The following is a 12272-nucleotide window of genomic DNA, read 5'->3' as shown; positions in this document are numbered from 1 at the left end:
AACTTAGGTTGATTTTATTACAGAAAATCTTTGGATTCTTTGTAAGGAAAGACCTCAATACGGGAAATATTATCTCTGTTAATGAAAGATGAGATCACTTGGTAAAGTAGAATGAAAAAAATACTTTTCAGATTTTTCCAAGTATCTACACAAGTTCTCCAGTGGGGCCTCATGTGCTATTGTAAAAGGCCGTTAGCCACCTTGTCCTTCAGTTTCAAAAAAAAAAAAGTTACCCAACCATTATTTGAAATGGAATTGGTAGTTCAAACTCCCAAATGAATGAGATACTCAAATTCAATTCCATGTCCTTCTCTATGTTAGAGTTTTGATCTAAATATTAAATTGAAGAGGTATAAAGAGTCTCAAGAAACTCCCTAGATCATAATGATTCCATTAAAAGAGCTAAGGATATCGATGGCATTGATAATTTACATACTTTACATGCAGAAATGTTGGCAATTGTAATTTCATTCTTTTAGTCTGCCATTAGGTTTCCAATCTGTAAAATGAGCTGTGGAACTGAACTGGCATATGTTAGTTGGTTTTTCCTCTTTTTAAAGCTTTTATTTATTTGGTTGTCTTTTTAGGGCGGCACCTGTGGCATATGCGAGTTCCCAGGCTAGGGGTCGTATTGGAGCTGCAGTTGCCAGCCTGCACCACAGCCACAGCAACAGGGGATCCAAACCACATCTGCAACCTACACCATAGTTCATGGCAACTCAGGATCCCCTACCCCCTGAGCAAGGCCAGGGATCAAACCCGCACCCTCATGGATACTAGGTTCATTACTGCTCAGCCATGACAGGAACTCCTCTTTTTACTTTTAAAATCTCTGCTTTGCTTCTGCCAGTGTGCAGTTTCACTTTGCTAAATCTAGGTGTTGTGTGTTGTTTTATTATTTACTTATTTTCTTTGCCCAGTTCTTTTTACCTTCTGGAATCCCTATGGAATTGTTATTATACGACATTTGATATCTCTTCTCTGTTTCAACAGCTTTAACTGTTCTTCTTCTCTTTTCATTTCTGTGCTGAGTATCTTCAGCTTCAACCACTCCCCTGAAGTCATCTCCATTAAGATATCTAATAGGTATCTAATTTTAAAATAGTATAACCTGACTCGTCTTACCAACCAATGACAGTAAAATTCCAAATGTTCCATAATTTTTGATGAATGGACTCAGCATTCAAAGCTCTCTAATCCCTCCACCCCAGCAACTTCTGTTCATTTTGCCTATCATTACTCCTTTGTTTTTAGAATACATCTAAGGATACTTTCAGGTCATTAGATCATTGTTTGCTCTATTAAGAATGTTTTTAATCCCTGGAGTTCCCGTCGTGGCGCAGTGGTTAACGAATCCGACTAGGAACCAACCATGAGGTTGCGGGTTCGGTCCCTGCCCTTGTTCAGTGGGTTAAGGGTCCGGCGTTGCCATGAGCTGTGGTGTAGGTCTCAGACGCAGCTCGGATCCCTCGTTGCTGTGGGTCTGGCGTAGGCCGGTGGCTACAGCTCCGATTCGACCCCTAACCTGGGAACCTCCATATGCCGCGGGAGCGGCCCAAGAAATAGCAAAAAGACAAAAAAAAAAAAAAAAAAAAAAAAAAAGAATGTTTTTAATCCCTGATTTGCACAAAGTTCGTTTCCTCACTTTAATTTAGGTTTCAGGTTAATGTCACCTCAAGGTCTGTAAATTAGTATTCTGCCCTTATTTACATTCTTTGTCTTTTTCTTCTAATACTTAACATTATTATTTTTTTTTTCATTTGTCACTGACTGTCTCTTCCCTAAAATGTAAGTTCCACCATGGCAGGGCCTTTATGTTAGTTAACTGCTCTGTCCCCAGCACCTAAAACAGCACTTGACATATCAACTGTACTTTTTTTCATTATTTTGATGTCTTTCCCAGAAATGCTTTATTCTGTAAATCGCCAGCATTACCAAACTTTTTGTGTTGCCTTTTTTTTTTGGATTTTTGATATTTTTGGGGCCGTACCTGTGGCATATGGAAGTTTCCAGGCTAGGAGGTCTAATCAGAGCTGCAGCTGCCAGCCTACGCCACAGCAACATAGGATCAGAGCCATGTCTGCGACCTGCACCACAAGCTAGATCCTTAACCCATTGAGCGAGGCCAGCGATCAAACCCACATCATCATGAACACAAGCTGGGTTCGTTAACCACTAAGCCACAATGGGAACTCCAGTGTTGCTATTTTTAGCCCAATCTTTTAGTAGTATTGGAGACTTGTATGCATCTCTATTATTCAAGTCTATTTACCATCTCCTGGGTTTTTAAACCTGAGTAATAGTCACCCTAGACACTTGAGAAATATAGAAACAAAGTCATTTCTATGAATTAAAATTGGCAGGGAAAGGCCCATGTAATTTTAAAAATTTTGACATTTAGGTAAATATTTGAATAATATTAAATATTATTGACTTGAATAGGGGTTAATTCTGCTGTTATAAATAATATGAATATGCTTACATGTAAATGAAAAATTGGCTCCCGTAACTTATGGCTACCTAAGAAATATGATTCTTTATGAAGAAATATTCAGAGATGGGGTATATAATAGGAAAATGTACATTTTGATTTATCTATTTTATCTTTTGGAAGGAAATATCTTTAGGTGGCATGACACTATCTTTTCCTACTCCCAACTATATCAGATAACACAACTTGTAAAGAAACTAATTCAAGAGAAATAGATTGCATTTCCACTATTTTTAAAGTGAAATACCAAACATCTCCTTTTTATTACTTAGTATTATTTTTAATTAAATGTACTATAATTTGTATCCATTCACCAACTGGGTGTCCAGTGTTTGGGCTATTGTGAATAAAGATGTTATAAACATTTCATCTAAAGATCTCTGTGTAGACATATTCTAACTACTCTTTGTTAAATACCTTGGAGTGGGATTGCTGGGTTGTATGGTAAAGCATATATTTTAGTTTCTAAAAAACTACCAAACCATTTTCCAAAGGAGATATACCATTTTACATTTCCACAAGATATAGATGAGAGTTCTTACTGACTCTTCATGCGAGCATTTGGTATGGTGGTTTCTTTTCATTTTAACTATTCTTTCTGCTAAGTGTGTAGTGGTAACTCGTAATTTGCATTTCCCTAATAACTAGTGATAATATATTTAAGTGTGTTTTCCATTCTTATCTTTCTAGTAAGGTATCTTGAAATTGTTTCCAATTTTATAAAACAGAATTTTAGATATAAGTCATCAGTCAGATAAACTGCAAATATTTTCTCTGAGTCTGTGGCTTGTCTTTTCATTTCCTTAACAGTATCTTGGAATGGCAAAATTTCAAAAATTTCAATAAAGTCCAGTTTATCCATTTTTTTCTCTTATAGTTTGTTCTTTGTGTGTAGAAATTTTTGCCTAACTTGAGGTCATCACAGATTTTTCTCCTGTTTTCTTCTACAAGGATTATACTTTTTGCTTTTAAATCTGATTCATTTCAAGTTGATTTTTGTAGAAAGTATGAGGTTTGGATCAAAATTGTGTAGGGGGTGGGTTTTTGATTCTTTGTTTTTGTAATATGCATATCCCATTTTTCCAGCACCATTTGTTGAAAAGACTATTCTAATGAATTTTTCTTTCACCTATGCAAACTGTTGTCCATATATGTCTGGGTCTGTTTCTGGGCTCCCTATTCTGACCTATTAATTTATATTTCTGTCCTATACTATAGTAACTTATACTATCTTGATTACCATACTTTACAGTAAATCATGATATCAAGTAGTATGAGTTCTAAATTCTGTTCTTTTTCAAACTTGTTTTGGTATTCTAAATTCCTTTGCTTTACCACATTTTACATTTTTTAAGTTTTTTTTAAAAAAATGTTATTACAGTTGATTTACAATGTTCTGTCAATTTCTGCTGTACAGTGAAGTGACCCAGTTTGATAGATAGATAGATAGACCTTATATATGTATATTTACATTATTCTTCTCATATTATCTTCTATCAAGTGATTGGATATAGTTTCCTGTGCTATACAGCAGGACCTCATTGCTTGTCCATTCTAAATGTAATAGTTTCCAACTACCAACCCCAAACGCCCAGTCCATCACACTCATTCCTCCTTCCCTTTGGCAACCGCAAGTCTGTTCTCTCCGTACCACATACATTTTAGAAATAACTTGTCAATTTCTACCAAAAAAGTCTGCTGGGGCTTTTATTGAGATCATAATGAATCTATAATCAATTTGGAAAATATTGACAATTTAACACTACTGACATCTGACTTAGGATCACAATAAGTTGTTCTCTGCTGTTAGGTCTTTAACTTGTAAGTGTGCTGTGGTTTTTCATATATACTATTAGATTTACCCCTTAGTAGTTCATATTTTTCTACTGTTAAAAATTATTTTTGAAATTTTTAAGTGTTCATTGTTTTTTAGGTTTAACCTTTGTTCTATGATTAGTTCTAATAGCTTATTCTAGATTTTCTGAGGTTTTCTACATAATCATGTCTTCACAATCTGAATGCCTTTTTTCTTCTTGCCTTAATGTATTTTCTATGACCTCTAGTATAATATTAGTAAAAATGGTCATCTCCACCTATTCCTAACTGGGTTGGAGGAGGTAAGAATTCAGTCTTTCACCATTGAATGTGTTACGGGCCATAGGTTTTTTTGTAGTTGACCTTTATCTTGTCCACGAAGTTCCCTTCTAGTCGTAGTTTTCTGAGCATTAAAAGAAAAATGTTTCTTTTATTCTTAAAATAACCATAAGTACTTTTTCATGGAATATGTGCACCTGTTATAAACAGATCATGGAATCAGACTGGAGACGGCTACCCTCATTGCTCACTTCATATTGATTTTCTCCCAGTACTTGTTTTTTTTATCAAAGAAACCATTGAAACCCAGCTTTGTAATGTTATGGGGTCTAATGATGAAACCAAACCATCTCAAGCTGGTAGTTGATGTTGTTTTGGGCCAAAGAGACATTTATTACACTGTTTCCCTCAAAAATTTAAAATTTCCTGCAGCACCCATGTGTTTTTTCTGCATTTACCAACCACAGCACTAGCCCACACACTGCTTTTAAGAATTTATTAAAACTGATTTATTCTTACCTGCTTTATAAACTCACTCTTGCTGTCATGCTATGTCAAGTTTAGGATACAGTTAATGTCTATCAGCTCCTCTTGGAGAGTCCTGTCATTCTTTAGAATGATTCAGCTCGTTTGATTGCCTAGTGACCTCTGCTTTCTAATGGGTTCAAGAAAAACTAAGATTTTTTAAAGAGTAACTGTCTTCTTCCTTGTTAGAACAGCAAGAATGTTCTCTTAGAGCTATTTACGTCCTAAGAGAAACTCTCAAATGAGTGAGTCAACTTCACTGGGGTATAATATACATACAGTAAATTTCATTCTCTGTAAGCGTACACAGTTTGATGAGGTTTGCAAAATATGTAACAATCATGATACAGAATATTTTCATCACTCCAAAGGTTTTTCACTCTGCCCCTTTCCAGTCAATCTCCATACTTAAATTGTGGCCCAGGAAACCACTGATCTTTTAATTATATATTAGATTTGTCTAACTAGAATTTAATATGTAAATTAATAAAATCATCAGTGTATGCACTCTCTTTTGTGTGACCTTTGCTCAACACTTTGTTTCTGAGATTAGTTCATGTCAGTTGCATGTATCCATGGTTCATTCCTTTTTATTGCTTTGTTTAAAATTCCACTGTATGGCTATACTACTCACCTAATGAATGGATTTCCCGTGTTTAGCTCATACAAATAAAACATCTATGAACATTCCTTTACAAGTTGTTTTTGCATGTTTTCATTTCTTGGGTAAATACGTTATAAAAGAATTACTGGATCATGGGAACTTTTAAAGAAACTACCAAACTTAAAGCAGCTGTGTTACTTTGAAATATGTGAAAATTCCAGTTCTGCATCGTTTTTAGCACTAGCTACTGTCAGTTTTTTAAAGCTACCGTGATTATGTGTAATAGTCATATGGTTTTAATTTGCATTTTATTGATGACTGAAGATACTGATCTTTTCTTCATGTGCTTTTGGCTATCTACATATCTTATGTGAAATATCTACCAAATCTTTTGCCCATTTTGTAGGTTTTTTTTCATTGTTATTGAGTTTACATTTTTTTCTGTTAATAGTTTTAAATATCTTTAATTTTTGAGAGCAGTTTTAGGTTCACAACTAAATGGAGAAGCTATAGAGACTTCCATATACCCCCTGCTGCCACATATGTACAGCATCTCCCATTATTAATATACTCCACAAACACTTTTTTTTTGGGGGGGGGGGGTCTTTTTGCCTTTTCTAGGACCGCTCCCGCGGCATATGGAGGTTCCCAGGCTAGGGGTCTAATCGGAGCTGTAGCCGCTGGCCTACACCAGGGCCACAGCAACGCAGGATCCGAGCCGCATCTGTGACCTACATCACAACTCTCGGCAACCCCGGATCCTTCACCCACTTAGCAAGGCCAAGGATCGAACCGGCAACCTCATGGTTTCTAGTCGGATTCATTAACCACTGTGCCACAACAGGAACTCCCATAAACACTGTTAATATATTATGAATACCAGTTCTTTATCAGATATGTATATCATAAATGTTTCCTCCAAATCTATGGCCTTTTTTTTTTCATTGAGAATAGTTTTCGAATAGTAAAAGTTTTAAATCTTTATGAAGTCCATTTCCTTAATACTGTATACATTTTGTATCCCATCTAAGAAATCTTTTGTCTAGCCTAAAACCACAATTTTATTTTTTTTCTAAAAGATTTTTTGCTGTTCTGTTAGGTTATTAAGTTATTTCAAGTTAATTTTTCTTTTTTTTTCTTTTTTTTTTTTTTTTGTCTTTTTTGTTGTTGTTTTGTTGTTGTTGTTGCTATTTCTTGGGCCGCTCCCGCGGCATATGGAGGTTCCCAGGCTAGGGGTCTAATCGGAGCTGTAGCCACCGGCCTACGCCAGAGCCACAGCAACGCGGGATCCGAGCCGCGTCTGCAACCTACACCACAGCTCACGGCAACGCCGGATCGTTAACCCACTGAGCAAGGGCAGGGACCGAACCCGCAACCTCATGGTTCCTAGTCGGATTCGTTAACCACTGCGCCACGACGGGAACTCCTCAAGTTAATTTTTCTATGTGATGTGAAGTAAAAGTTACGGTTCATTTTTTCCCTCCATATAGACGTCAATTTCTGCAACATCATTTATTGAAAAGAGTAACCTTTCCTCATTAAGTCAGACAGAAAGACAGACATGATATCATATAGGGAATCTAAAAAAATATATACCTATGAACTTATTTCCAGAACAGAAACAGACTCACAGACTTTGTAAACAAACTTCTGGTTACGCAAGAGGACAGGTGAGAAGGGATGACTTGGGGGTTTGGGACTGGCATATGCATTCTGTGCTCTATAGAATGACTGGCCAATGGGGAACTGCTGTATAGCACAGAGAACTCTACCCAATATTTGGTATAATCTATACGGGAAAAGAATCTGAGAAAGAACCAACGTGTGTATATAACTGAATCAGTTTGTTGTACAGCAGAAACTACAGCATTGTAAATCAACTATACTTCAATAAAACTTAAATAATTGGCCACAGGCGTGTGTGTCTGTTACTGGACAGTGTCTTCTGCTCTGTATATCTAATGTCCCTAGGCAAAAATAAAATCATCTTGATTACTATAGCTTTATATGCAATTCCTGAAGTGAAGTACTAAGAGTATGCCAACTTTGTACATTTTCCAATTTTTTTTGACTACTCTAGGTCCTTTAGAGTTCACTTGTGAATTTCTATCAAAAAACCTTACTCAGATTTTATTAAAATTATTTTATTCAACATAGAGGTATCTGAAGAGACCTGGCATCTAAATAAAATATTGACTCTTCTTGTTTATCTATTTATATATTTAATTTCTGTCAGCAATGTTTTTAGTCCTCAGTGTACTGGATTCACACTTATTTAAAGTTATCTCTATAAATTTATTATTTTTGGATGCTCTTGTAATTTATTTCAGTTATCAAATTTTTTGATCCTAGTGTATAATTATACTATTAATTATGTGTTAACCTTGCATTTTGCCAATGCACTGAACTATTAATTCCAGTAGATGGGGCAGGTATTTTCCTTAATTTTTCTATGTACATGATCCTATTTGCAAGTAAAAACAACTTTAATTTTTTATTTTTTCCCTTCCTTTCCACCAGTACAGTGTTGAAACAGGGGATGGGTGGGAGTGGACATCCATGGTTTATCCTCTACCTCAGGATGAAAGCATTCATCTTTCTCTATTAAGTATGATCTTAGCTCTGTTTTTGTTTTTTTTATATAGACACCTTTTTTCAGGCTTAACAAATTACCTTCTCAGTTTGTGGAAACATTTTATCACAAATGTCTGTTGAGATGTGTTCTTTCTTGTTTCTTATTAATATGAATTACATTGATTCTTTTTCTTTTCTTTTCTTTTCTCTTTTAGGTCCGCACCAGTGACATATGGAGGTTCCCAGGCTAGGGGTCAAATCGGAGCTGTAGCCTCTGGCCTATGCCACAACCACAGCAACCCGGATCTGAGCCTCGTCTGCGACTTACACCACGGCTCACGGCAATGCCAGATCCTTAACCCACTGAGCGAGGCCAGGGATCGAACCCACAACCTCATGGTTCCTAGTCGGATTTGTTTCCGCTCCACCACAACAGGAACTCCTCTTTTTCTGTGTGTAATTTTTTTCATTTATTGAAATAAATGATTGAAATGCACCTCTAATATGCATTCGTGAAATATTAAGCATGTATATTAAACACAATTAAAGATTTTCACTTTTTCATTTTGAGTTTTGATCTAGACTTAATAACTTTTCATATTTTTTCTTACTCTTGAATTCAGAAACATTTGACACTGTTGATCCTTACTTACCTTGATTTTAAGACTCTGACTGTAATTTATATATTAATTTGCACTTTTGGCTGCAAGGAAAGTAACAGAAAATCTTTTTTTTTTTTTTTTTTTTTTTTTTTTTTTTTTTTAAATTTTTTTTTTTAATTTTTATTTATTTATTTATTTTTGTCTTTTGTCTTTTGTTGTTGTTGTTGTTGCTATTTCTTGGGCCGCTCCCACGGCATATGGAGGTTCCCAGGCTAGGGGTCTAATCGGAGCTGTAGCCACCGGCCTACGCCAGAGCCACAGCAATGCGGGATCCGAGCCGCGTCTGCAACCTACACCACAGCTCACGGCAACGCCGGATCGTTAACCCACTGAGCAAGGGCAGGGATCGAACCCGCAACCTCATGGTTCCTAGTCGGATTCGTTAACCACTGCGCCACGACGGGAACTCCGAAAATCTTAACTGATTTAAACACTCAGGAGAAGTTACCTCCTATAGTCCTGAAGTACTTTGTTTCCAGGAAAAACAATAATTCGGTGATGTAATCAAGAACCTAGATTTCTTCCACTTTCTACTCCAGCAACATTGAGCTAGTTTCCTTTATCACTACAGAGGAACAACATCCAGCAGAAAGGGACTGCCTCTTCCCACGTGTTTTTCATTAGTAGCAAAGACATCTTTCCCAGAAGTCTCAATAGCAGGTTTCCCCTCACAGTGCATTCACCAGACTTGTGTGTGTGTGTACATATATGTACATGTGTATATGTATGTGTTTATATGTATGTGTATATGTATATATCTAAGCCAATCTATGGCAAGAGAAATGAAGCATGATGATCAACTTCGATCTGCCAGAATTTAACCCCTAGAGCTCACCCTGAGTGAAGTGGAGCAACATGGAAAAAACTGGGACTTGGAGAGCAAAAATGAAAAGGCCCCTGAGAGGCAAACAATAGTACCTGCTACCTAGAGGATGTCTACCTCCCTAATCTCTGTTTGAAATCCTAAAAAAACGTCCCAGGCTTTCCTTTTATCTCTTCAAACACTCTCCCTTGGCAATCCCAATGACTTTTCTGGCTCTAAGTATTATGTTTCAGAGGGCAGTTTCTACTGTATTGCAATGGTGACTTTTCCCAAACTCTAGAGTGCTGTTTTTAGAGGCTCACTGGACATTTTCATCTGCTTGAGTCACCAGCAAAGCCCATTAATAATTCCCAGGAATTGAAAACAGAATCTGTGCTTAGTCTAGTTCCACTTGCTCACAGGGGGCTGTGTGCAGAGGCTTAGCACTCAGTGCTTCAGACTGGAGTTCCTAGTGCAAAATGGTTGTGTGTAACAATTCAGTCCAGCGGGCTGTGTGCACAAGAACTGTAGAGGACACATCAAGATGGCAGTGGCATATACTGTGTGAAGCAATGCTGTACCTGACACTTTCATCAGGAGTGCCATGAGCAGCATAGCTGTGCCTAAACCTGCCAGAGCTCTGCCCCCACATTGTTGATAAGTACCCTATTAAGCAGACCCATCAACTACCTTTCGGGGAGAGCATGCGCTCTAGAGTGCAAGCTTGTACCCGCCATTCTTTGATCAAAGAATAAAGTCTTCCTTTGGTTATGAAGCAAATTTGTTCTCATTCTATGGGCACAAGCAATACCAGGCAGGTTCCTTGTTGGGGACCAGGAACAAATTGGGGGCTTTTTGCCTTCCTTGCTGACCTCCAGGGGTCAAAAGTAGCATTCTTCATAATCACTTCTGGTTTGCTGAAACAATGAGACCAGCCCTGAGAGCCAAGCGGCAAGATCAAGAAAAGGCCCAGGTAATGAGGACCATCTGATAAAACGGAATGACACTTGATCCAAGTTCAGGAAGGGACTAGGGGATGCCTGGGTATGAAAAGGTCGCAAGGTAAGTAGGCGACCAAGGACTTGACCTCTCTTCAGTCAGCACTATTCTCTCCAAAGCAAGCTAGGAAGCCCTGCAAGCCTTTTGCAGGACCAGGAAACCCCACTATCGGGAAGCCCCTGACCTGCTTGCAAGAACAGGACTCACACTAAGGCCCTATCTCTCCTTTGATATCTCTTCTGATTCTTCACTCTGGCTCCTCTTTCTGCTTGTGAGATAAACTTTGGGTGATTCTTTATTGACCAAGCTCCTGTGGGCTAAACTCCCAGCATCAGCATAAAGCGTCAACTGACCCAGTACTCTGGTGAGTATCTGGTGGGAATCCCTCACGCTTTTAGCTCTCACCTGGCCAGAAGTCCTGCTTTTAAGCCAAAAACAAGTGAGGGAGGACCCCTGCCTTGGACAACTGTACCACTCCCCAAGGGAGCAAGTTATGAGAAACTTACACAGCAAAGGTGCTCTGGCTTAGACATGGTCCTGTCTAACCCCCTGGACATTCTGAGAAGAGACTAGCTTGAGCATGAGCTATTACAGATTCAGAAGGGTCTGCCAATTATATCAGAGTCCATGCCACTTGGACAACCTCCATTTTGGTCTTCTGAGGAATTCATTTGGAACAGCTTGGAACAGTTTGATGCTGGTTCCAAATTTCCCTAACTGGAAATATTTGTGGTATTTATGTGCCAGAAAATCACTCCAACCACCCCCTCAGTAGCTGGAAGCAAATCCAAAATAGAACATCCAAGATATGGGGAGCCAAACATCCATCACACCAAAGGACAGCCTCTTAGGGCACATTCTGCATAAATGGAAGTATTTCAGCTATTACCCCTGGCCCCAAACATTTAACCTTCCCTATATAATACAGCCTGGCCTCAATACTGGCTACCAGTTGGGCTGTCAATGGGTCTCTAAATTACACCATTTTGCAATTAGGTCTGCTATGCCAGACACAAAAGAGATGGAATTAAATTCCCTATGTCCAGTTTTTTTTTTTTTTTTTTTTTTTTTTTTTTTTTTTTTTTTTTTGTCTCTATAGGGCCACACCTGTGACATATGGAGGTTCCCAGGCTAGGGATGGTATCTGAGCTCTAGCCAGTGGCCTATGCCACAGCCACAGTCTGCAGCCTACACCACAGCTCATGGCAAACCGGATCCTTAACCCACTGAGCAAGGCTAGGGATCGAACCTGTGTCCTCATGGATGCTAGTCAGATTTGTTTCTGCTGAGCTGCCATGGGGAACTCCAGGTTTTTTTGTTTGTTTTATTTTGTTGTTGTTGTTTTATATATCAGAATAAGGCCTTCAAAAAGGATATGGGCTTTCCTCCACTGAGGGAATACCCTCCTTCGCTCTCCCCCTAAGAACCTTCCTAATCTCTTCTCTAATCCTCCTTCTGTTCCCTTCTTACCCTCTTCCTTCATAAGCCATGATTTGGGCTATAAACCTGAGTGGCCTCCTC

Source organism: Sus scrofa, chromosome 2 (genome assembly GCF_054392235.1).
Source record: "Sus scrofa isolate SSC_HxYL_T2T_F1_AM1 chromosome 2, Sscrofa_HxYL_maternal_Yorkshire_Landrace_v2.0, whole genome shotgun sequence".
NCBI lineage: Eukaryota > Metazoa > Chordata > Mammalia > Artiodactyla > Suidae > Sus > Sus scrofa.
The sequence above is the reverse complement of the archived record's forward strand: the minus strand, read 5'-3'. Positions refer to the sequence as shown.